Below are 9,326 nucleotides of genomic sequence, written 5' to 3'. Positions count from 1 at the left end.
TTACATAACCGCTTGACTCAGCTGGGAGTTAATCTCCCGGATGATGCGGTCATTGACAGAATCCTCCAGTCGCTTCCACCAAGATACAAGAGCTTTGTGATGAACTTCAATATGCAAGGGATGGAAAAGACCATTCCTGAAGTATTTGCAATGCTGAAATCAGCAGAGGTAGAAGTCAAGAAGGAACATCAAGTGTTGATGGTCAATAAAACCACTAAGTTCAAGAAGGGCAAGGGTAAAAAGAACTTTGAGAAGGACGGCAAGGAAGTTGCCGCGCCCAGCAAGCAAGCTGCTGGGAAGAAGAAGTCAAAGTATGGACCCAAGCCTGAGACGGAGTGCTTTTATTGCAAAGGGAAGGGTCACTGGAAGCGGAACTGCCCCAAATACTTAGCGGACAAGAAGGCCGGCAAAACAAAAGGTATATGTGATATACATGTAATTGATGTGTACCTTACCAGTACTCGTAGTAACTCCTGGGTATTTGATACCGGTGCCGTTGCTCATATTTGTAACTCACAGCAGGAGCTGCGGAATAAACAGAGACTGGTAAAGGACGAGGTGACGATGCGCGTCGGGAATGGTTCCAAGGTCGATGTGATCGCCGTCGGCACGCTACCTCTACATTTACCTACGGGATTAGTTATAAACCTCAATAATTGTTATTTCGTGCCAAGTTTGAGCATGAACATTGTATCGGGATCTCGTTTAATACGAGATAGCTACTCATTTAAATCTGAGAATAATGGTTGTTCTATTTATATGAGAGATATGTTTTATGGTCATGCTCCGATGGTCAATGGTTTATTCTTAATGAATCTCGAACGTAATATTACACATATTCATAGTGTGAATACCAAAAGATGTAAAGTTGATAACGATAGTCCCACATACTTGTGGCACTGCCGCCTTGGTCACATAGGTATCAAACGCATGAAGAAGCTCCATGCAGATGGACTTTTAGAGTCTCTTGATTATGAATCATTTGACACGTGCGAACCATGCCTCATGGGTAAAATGACCAAGACTCCGTTCGCAGGAACAATGGAGCGAGCAACCAACTTATTGGAAATCATACATACTGATGTGTGCGGTCCAATGAGTGTTGAGGCTCGCGGTGGCTATCGTTATGTTCTCACCCTCACTGATGACTTAAGTAGATATGGGTATGTCTACTTAATGAAACACAAGTCTGAAACCTTTGAAAAGTTCAAAGAATTTCAGAGTGAAGTTGATAATCAACGTGACAGGAAAATCAAGTTTCTACGATCAGATCGTGGAGGAGAATACTTGAGTCACGAATTTGGCACACACTTAAGAAAATGTGGAATAGTTTCACAACTCACGCCGCCTGGAACACCTCAGCGTAATGGTGTGTCCGAACGTCGTAATCGCACTCTATTAGATATGGTGCGATCTATGATGTCTCTTGCCGATTTACCGCTATCTTTTTGGGGGTATGCTTTAGAGACTGCCGCATTCACTTTAAATAGGGCTCTGTCGAAATCCGTTGAGACGACACCGTTTGAATTATGGTTTGGGAAGAAACCTAAGCTGTCGTTTCTAAAAGTTTGGGGATGCGATGCTTATGTCAGGAAACTTCAACCTGAAAAGCTCGAACCCAAATCGGAAAAATGCGTCTTCATAGGATACCCTAAAGAAACCATTGGGTATATCTTCTACCTCAGATCCGAAGGCAAGATCTTTGTTGCCAAGAATGGATCCTTTCTGGAGAAAGAGTTTCTCTCGAAAGAAGTAAGTGGGAGGAAAGTAGAACTTGATGAAGTATTACCTCTTGAACCGGAAAATGGCGCAACTCAAGAAAATGTTCCTGAGGCGCCTGCACCGACTAGAGAGGAAGTTATTGATGATGATCAAGATACTTCTGATCAAGCTCCTACTGAAATTCGAAGGTCCACAAGGACACGTTCCGCACCAGAGTGGTACGGCAACCCTGTCTTGGAAATCATGTTGTTAGACAACAGTGAACCTTCGAGCTATGAAGAAGCGATGGCGGGACCGGATTCCGACAAATGGCTAGAAGCCATGAAATCCGAGATAGGATCCATGTATGAAAACAAAGTATGGACTTTGACTGACTTGCCCGTTGAACGGCGAGCCATAGAAAATAAATGGATCTTCAAGAAGAAGACAGACGCGGATGGTAATGTGACCATCTATAAAGCTCGGCTTGTCGCTAAGGGTTATCGACAAGTTCAAGGAATTGACTACGATGAGACTTTCTCACCGGTAGCGAAGCTAAAGTCCGTCCGAATCATGTTAGCAATTGCCGCATTCTACGATTATGAGATATGGCAAATGGACGTCAAAACGGCATTCCTTAATGGTTTCCTTAAGGAGGAGTTGTATATGATGCAGCCGGAAGGTTTTGTGGATCCTAAGAATGCTGACAAGGTGTGCAAGCTCCAACGCTCGATTTATGGGCTGGTGCAAGCATCTCGGAGTTGGAACATTCGCTTTGATGAGATGATCAAAGCGTTTGGGTTTACGCAGACTTATGGAGAAGCCTGCGTTTACAAGAAAGTGAGTGGGAGCTCTGTAGCATTTCTCATACTATATGTAGATGACATACTTTTGATGGGAAATGATATAGAACTCTTGGACAGCATCAAGGCCTACTTGAATAAGAGTTTTTCAATGAAGGACCTTGGAGAAGCTGCTTATATATTAGGCATCAAGATCTATAGAAATAGATCAAGACGCCTCATAGGTCTTTCACAAAGCACATACCTTGATAAGATTTTGAAGAAGTTCAAAATGGATCAGTCCAAGAAGGGGTTCTTGCCTGTGTTACAAGGTATGAAATTGAGCTCAGCTCAATGTCCGATCACGGCAGAAGATATAGAAGAGATGAGCGTCATCCCCTATGCATCAGCCATAGGTTCTATTATGTATGCCATGCTGTGTACCAGACCTGATGTAAACCTTGCCGTAAGTTTGGTAGGAAGGTACCAAAGTAATCCCGGCAAGGAACACTGGACAGCGGTCAAGAATATCCTGAAGTACCTGTAAAGGACTAAGGAAATGTTTCTCGTTTATGGAGGTGACGAAGAGCTCGTCGTAAAGGGTTACGTCGACGCTAGCTTCGACACAAATCTGGATGACTCTAAGTCACAAACCGGATACGTGTATATGTTGAATGGTGGAGCAGTGAGCTGGTGCAGCTGCAAACAGAGCGTCGTGGCGGGATCTACATGTGAAGCGGAGTACATGGCAGCCTCAGAGGTAGCACATGAAGCAATATGGGTGAAGGAGTTCATCACCGACCTAGGAGTCATACCCAATGCGTCGGGGCCAATCAAACTCTTTTGTGACAACACTGGAGCTATTGCACTTGCCAAGGAGCCCAGGTTTCACAAGAAGACAAGGCACATCAAGCGTTGCTTCAACTCCATTCATGAAAATGTTCAAGATGGAGACATAGAGATTTGTAAAGTACATACGGACCTGAATATAGCAGATCCGTTGACTAAACCTCTCCCTAGGGCAAAACATGATCAACACCAGAATTCCATGGGTGTTCGATTCATCACAATGTAACTAGATTATGGACTCTAGTGCAAGTGGGAGACTGTTGGAAATATGCCCTAGAGGCAATAATAAAAGCATTATTATTATATTTCTTTGTTCATGATAATTGTCTTTATTCATGCTATAACTGTATTATCCGGAAATCGTAATACACGTGTGAATACATAGACCATAATATGTCCCTAGTAAGCCTCTAGTTGACTAGCTCGTTGATCAACAGATAGTCATGATTTCCTGGCTATGGACATTGGATGTCATTGATAACGGGATCACATCATTAGGAGAATGATGTGATGGACAAGACCCAATCTTAAGCATAGCACAAAGATCGTGTAGTTCGTTTGCTAGAGCTTTTCCAAATGTCAAGTATCTTTTCCTTTGACCATGAGATCGTGTAACTCCCGGATACCGTAGGAGTGCTTTGGGTGTATCAAACGTCACAACGTAACTGGGTGACTATAAAGGTGCACTACAGGTATCTCCGAAAGTGTCTGTTGGGTTGACACGGATCGAGACTGGGATTTGTCACTCCATATAACGGAGAGGTATCACTGGGCCCACTCGGTAATGCATCATCATTATGAGCTCAAAGTGACCAAGTGGTTGATCACGGGATCATGCATTACGGTACGAGTAAAGTGACTTGCCGGTAACGAGATTGAACAAAGTATTGGGATACCGACGATCGAGTCTCGGGCAAGTAACATACCGATTGACAAAGGGAATTGTATACGGGGTTGATTAAATCCTCGACATCGTGGTTCATCCGATGAGATCATCGAGGAGCATGTGGGAGCCAACATGGGTATCCAGATCCCGCTGTTGGTTATTGACCGGAGAACGTCTCGGTCATGTCTGCATGTCTCCCGAACCCGTAGGGTCTACACACTTAAGGTTCGGTGACGCTAGGGTTATGAAGATATGTATATGCAGTAATCCGAATGTTGTTCGGAGTCCCGGATGAGATCCCGGACGTCACGAGGAGTTCCGGAATGGTCCGGAGGTAAAGAATTATATATAGGAAGTGCTGTTTCGGCCATCGGGACAAGTTTCGGGGTTATCGGTATTGTACCGGGACCACCGGAGGGGTCCCGGGGGCCCACCGGGTGGGGCCACCTGTCCCGGGGGGCCACATGGGCTGTAGGGGGTGCGCCTTGGCCTATATGGGCCAAGGGCACCAGCCCTACTAGGCCCATGCGCCTAGGGTTTCCACCACGGAGGAGTCCAAGTGGTGGAAGGCACCCCGAGGTGCCTTGGGGGGGAGGAAACCCTCCCCTGGCCGCCGCACCTAGGAGATCAGATCTCCTAGGCTGCGCACCTCCCCCTTGGCCCTCCTTTATATAGTTGAGGAGAGGGAGGACTTCATACCTCAGCCTTGGGTGCTTCCTCTCTCCCCGTTACATCTCTCTCTCGTAGTATAGGCGAAGCCCTGCTACTGTGACGCCCTGCATCCACCACCACACCGTCGTGCTGCTGGATCTTCATCAACCTCTCTTCCCCCCTTGCTGGATCAAGAAAGGAGGAGACATCATCCGTTCCGTACGTGTGTTGAACGCGGAGGCATCGTCCGTTCGGTGCTAAGATCATCGGTGATTTGAATCACGTCGTGTTCGACTACATCATCCCCGTTCTTTGAACGCTTCCGCTCGCGATATACAAGGTACGTAGATGCATCTAATTACTCGTTGCTGGATGAACTCCTAGATGGATCTTGGTGAAACAGTAGGAAAATTTTTGTTTTCTGCAACGTTTCCCAACAACATATTGAGTATCAAGATCTATAGAGATAGATCAAGACGCTTGATAAGTTTTTTCAATGAGTACATACCTTGACAAGATTTTGAAGTAGTTCAAAATGGAACAGTCAAAGAAAAAGTTTCATGCCTGTGTTACAAGGTGTGAAGTTGAGTAAGACTCAAAGCCCGACCACGGCAAAAGATAGAAAGAGAATGAAAGTCATTCCCTATGCCTCAGTCATAGGTTCTATAAAGTATGCCATGCGGTGTAACCAGATCTATTGTATACTACTACTGAGTTTAGAAGGGAGTACAATAGGTATCTAGGAGTAGTAGATCAATGACAGCGTCAAAATTATCCTTAGTGGAATAAGATATGTTCTCGATTATGGAGGTGACAAAAAGGTTCATCGTAAAGGGTTACGATCGATGCAAGTTTTTACAACTGATCCAGATGACTCCTAAGTCTCAATCTGGATAATATTGAAAGTGGGAGCAATTAGCTAGAGTAGCTCCATGCAGAGCATTGTTGACATAAAAATTTGCAAAATACATGCGGATCTGAATGTGGCAGACTCGTTGACTAAACTTCTCTCACAAGCAAAATATGATCACTTTTTGGGTCTTAATCACATAGCGATGTGAACTAGATTATTGAATCTAGTAAACCCTTTGGGTGTTAGTCACATGGAGATGTGAACCAATCACATAAAGATGTGAACTATTGATGTTATATCACATGGCAATGTGATCTAGATTATTGACTCTAGTGCAAGTGAGAGACTGAAGGAAATATGCCCTAGAGGCAATAATAAAGTTATTATTTATTTCCTTATACCATGATAAATGTTTATTATTCATGCTAGAATTATATTAACCGGAAACATAATACATGTGTGAATACATAGACAAACAGAGTGTCACTAGTTTGCCTAACCATGGACAAAGAGTTGTTATTTGATTAACAGGATCACATCATTAGTTGAATGATCTGATTGACATGACCCATTCCATTAGCTTAGCACCCGATCATTTAGTATGTTGCTATTGCTTTCTTCATGACTTATACATGTTCCTATGACTATGAGATTATGCAACTCCCGTTTGCCGGAGGAACACTTTGTGTGCTACCAAACGTCACAACGTAACTGGGTGATTATAAAGGTGCTCTACAGGTGTCTCCAAAGGTACATGTTGGGTTGGCGTATTTCGAGATTAGGATTTGTCACTCCGATTGTCGGAGAGGTATCTCTGGGCCCTCTCGGTAATGCACATCACATAAGCCTTGCAAGCATTGCAACTAATGAGTTAGTTGCGAGATGATGTATTACGGAACGAGTAAAGAGACTTGCCGGTAACGAGATTGAACCAGGTATTGAGATACCGATGATCGAATCTCGGGCAAGTAACATACCGATGACAAAGGGAACAACGTATGTTGTTATGCGGTCTGGCCGATAAAGATCTTCGTAGAATATGTGGGAGCCAATATGAGCATGCAGGTTCCGCTATTGGTTATTGACCGGAGACGTGTCTCGGTCATGTCTACATTGTTCTCGAACCCGTAGGGTCCGCACGCTTAAGGTTTCGATGACAGTTATATTATGAGTTTATGAGTTTTGATGTACCGAAGGAGTTCGGAGTCCCGGATGAGATCGGGGACATGATGAGGAGTCTCGAAATGGTCGAGACGTAAAGATCGATATATTGGACGACTATATTCGGACATCGGAAAGGTTCTGAGTGATTCGGGTATTTTTCGGAGTACCGGGGAGTTACGGGAATACGGGGGGAGAAGTATTGGGCCTTATTGGGCCATACGGGAAAGAGAGAGGGGCTGCCTAGGGCAGGCCGCGCCCCCCCCCCCAAGGCCTAGTCCGAATTGGACTAGGGGGAGGGGTTGCGCCCCCTCCTTCCTTCCCTTCTCCCTTCCCCTTCCTTGTCTCCTACTCCTAATACTTGGAAGGACTCCTAGTTGGACTAGGAAAGGGGGAATCCTACTCCCGGTGGGAGTAGGACTCCCCTAGGGCGTGCCATAGAGAGGGCCGGCCCTCCCCTCCTCCACTCCTTTATATACGCGGGCAGGGGGCACCCCATAGACACACAAGTTGATCTTCGTGATTGTTCCTTAGCCGTGTGCGGTGCCCCCCTCCACCATATTCCACCTCGGTCATATTGTAGCAGTGCTTAGGCGAAGCCCTGCGACGGTTGAACATCAAGATCGTCACCACGCCGTCGTGCTGACGGAACTCCTCCCCGAAGCTTTGTTGGATCGGAGCCCCGGGAGCGTCATCGAGTTGAACGTGTGCCAAGAACTCGGAGGTGCCGGAGTAACGGTGCTTGGATTGGTTGGACCGGGAAGACGTACGACTACTTCCTCTACGTTGCGTCAACGCTTCCGCTTCGGTCTACGAGGGTACGTAGACAACACTCTCCCATCTCGTTGCTATGCATCACCATGATCTTGCGTGTGCGTAGGAATTTTTTTGAAATTACTACGTTCCCCAACAAGGATCGCTCCAGTAAGATCCCTGAAGAACCTGCTAGGTATTGTCGAACCTGCCCTCCAATGCAACCATGTAGCGACGAACGTGCTCGTCTTCCTCGCTGACACGGTGACGTACCACCTCCGCGGTGTCCGGAAGCCTCGGCACCGTCACTGGCCCATGCGACTGCCACCAAACAAGGATCGGTCAACGACGGGTTGGCTCCTCACCAACCTACGCCCCCCGGAAGGTAGCACATCCCAAAACCATCCCGGCGGAGCCCAGTCCCGGACATGGCCCCTCTGATCAAGCCGACCTCCTCCGCCGAGTCGACGACGAGGATGCGGGATAGGCATCGTAGACGTCGATGCGGGAATAATTGCTTTACCTAAAAAATAAACTAGTTCTATTAATTTTCTTGCTAAAAATAAACTACTTCTATAGTAAAATAAACTAGTTTTATTAAATAAAGTAGTTCAACTACTAAGCACTTACTATAAATAGAATAAAGTAGTACTTACTAAAAATAAACTACTTCTATATATAGTAAAATAAAGTAGTTTTATTAAATCAACTAGTTCAACTACTAATTAATTAAGCACTTACTATAAATAATGTAGTTTTATTAAATTAACTAGTTCAACTACTAATTAAGCATTTACTATAAATAAACTAGTTTTAAACTAGTTTAACTAGTTTATTTAGATTGTTAGAAGAAGAAAGGATTAATAGAGGAGAAGATTGAAGAAAAAAAGAACTAAAAAAAGAGGAGAAGAAGAAAAAATAAAAATATTGTATCTTTTTTCTTCTTCTCCTCTTTTTTCCTCTTCTTCCTCTCCTCTTCTTCTCCTTCTTCTTCTCCTTCTTCCTCTCCTGCTTCTTTTTCTTCTTCTTCTTCCTTCTTTCCTTCTTCATCTTTTCTTCCTTTTCCTTATTTTACTTTTTCCTCTACACTAACCTAAAATGCACTAAACTAAAATCGATATCTACTAACAATCTAAATAAAAAATTAATACATATATGAAAAAAGGGGCTCACATCGGGGGCGGCCGGCGAGGGCGACGGCGGCGGGGGGCGGAGGGCGACGACGGCGGCGGGGGCGGAGGGCGACGACGGGGACGGCAGGCGACGGCGGGGGCGGCGGAGGGCGACGGCGACGGCCGCGGGGGATGGAGGGCGACAACGACGGCGACGAGAGGCGGCTCGGGGGCGGCGGAGGGCGACGGCGACAGCGACGGGGGGCGGAGGGCTACGACGACGGCGACGGGGGGCGGCTCGGGGGCGGCGAAGGGCGACGGCGACGGGGGGCGGCTCGGGGGCGCCGGAGGGCGGGGGGCAACTGATTGTGAAATTTTCACAAGTCCAGCTTATATACCCAGAGCATTGGTTCCGGTTCGTGGCAACAACCGGGACCAATGCCCCCCTTTAGTACCGGTTGGTGCCACAAACCGGGACCAAAGGTCAGTTTTCGGCAGCCCAAAGGGCGGGGAAGCGGCGGCCTTTGGTTCCGGTTGGTGGCACCAACCGGTATCAAAGGGGGACATTCTTATTGGTT

The sequence above is a fragment of the Triticum urartu genome, chromosome 3 (genome assembly GCF_003073215.2).
Source record: "Triticum urartu cultivar G1812 chromosome 3, Tu2.1, whole genome shotgun sequence".
In the NCBI taxonomy this organism is placed as follows: Eukaryota; Viridiplantae; Streptophyta; class Magnoliopsida; order Poales; family Poaceae; genus Triticum; species Triticum urartu.
Note: the sequence above shows the minus strand (reverse complement) of the source record.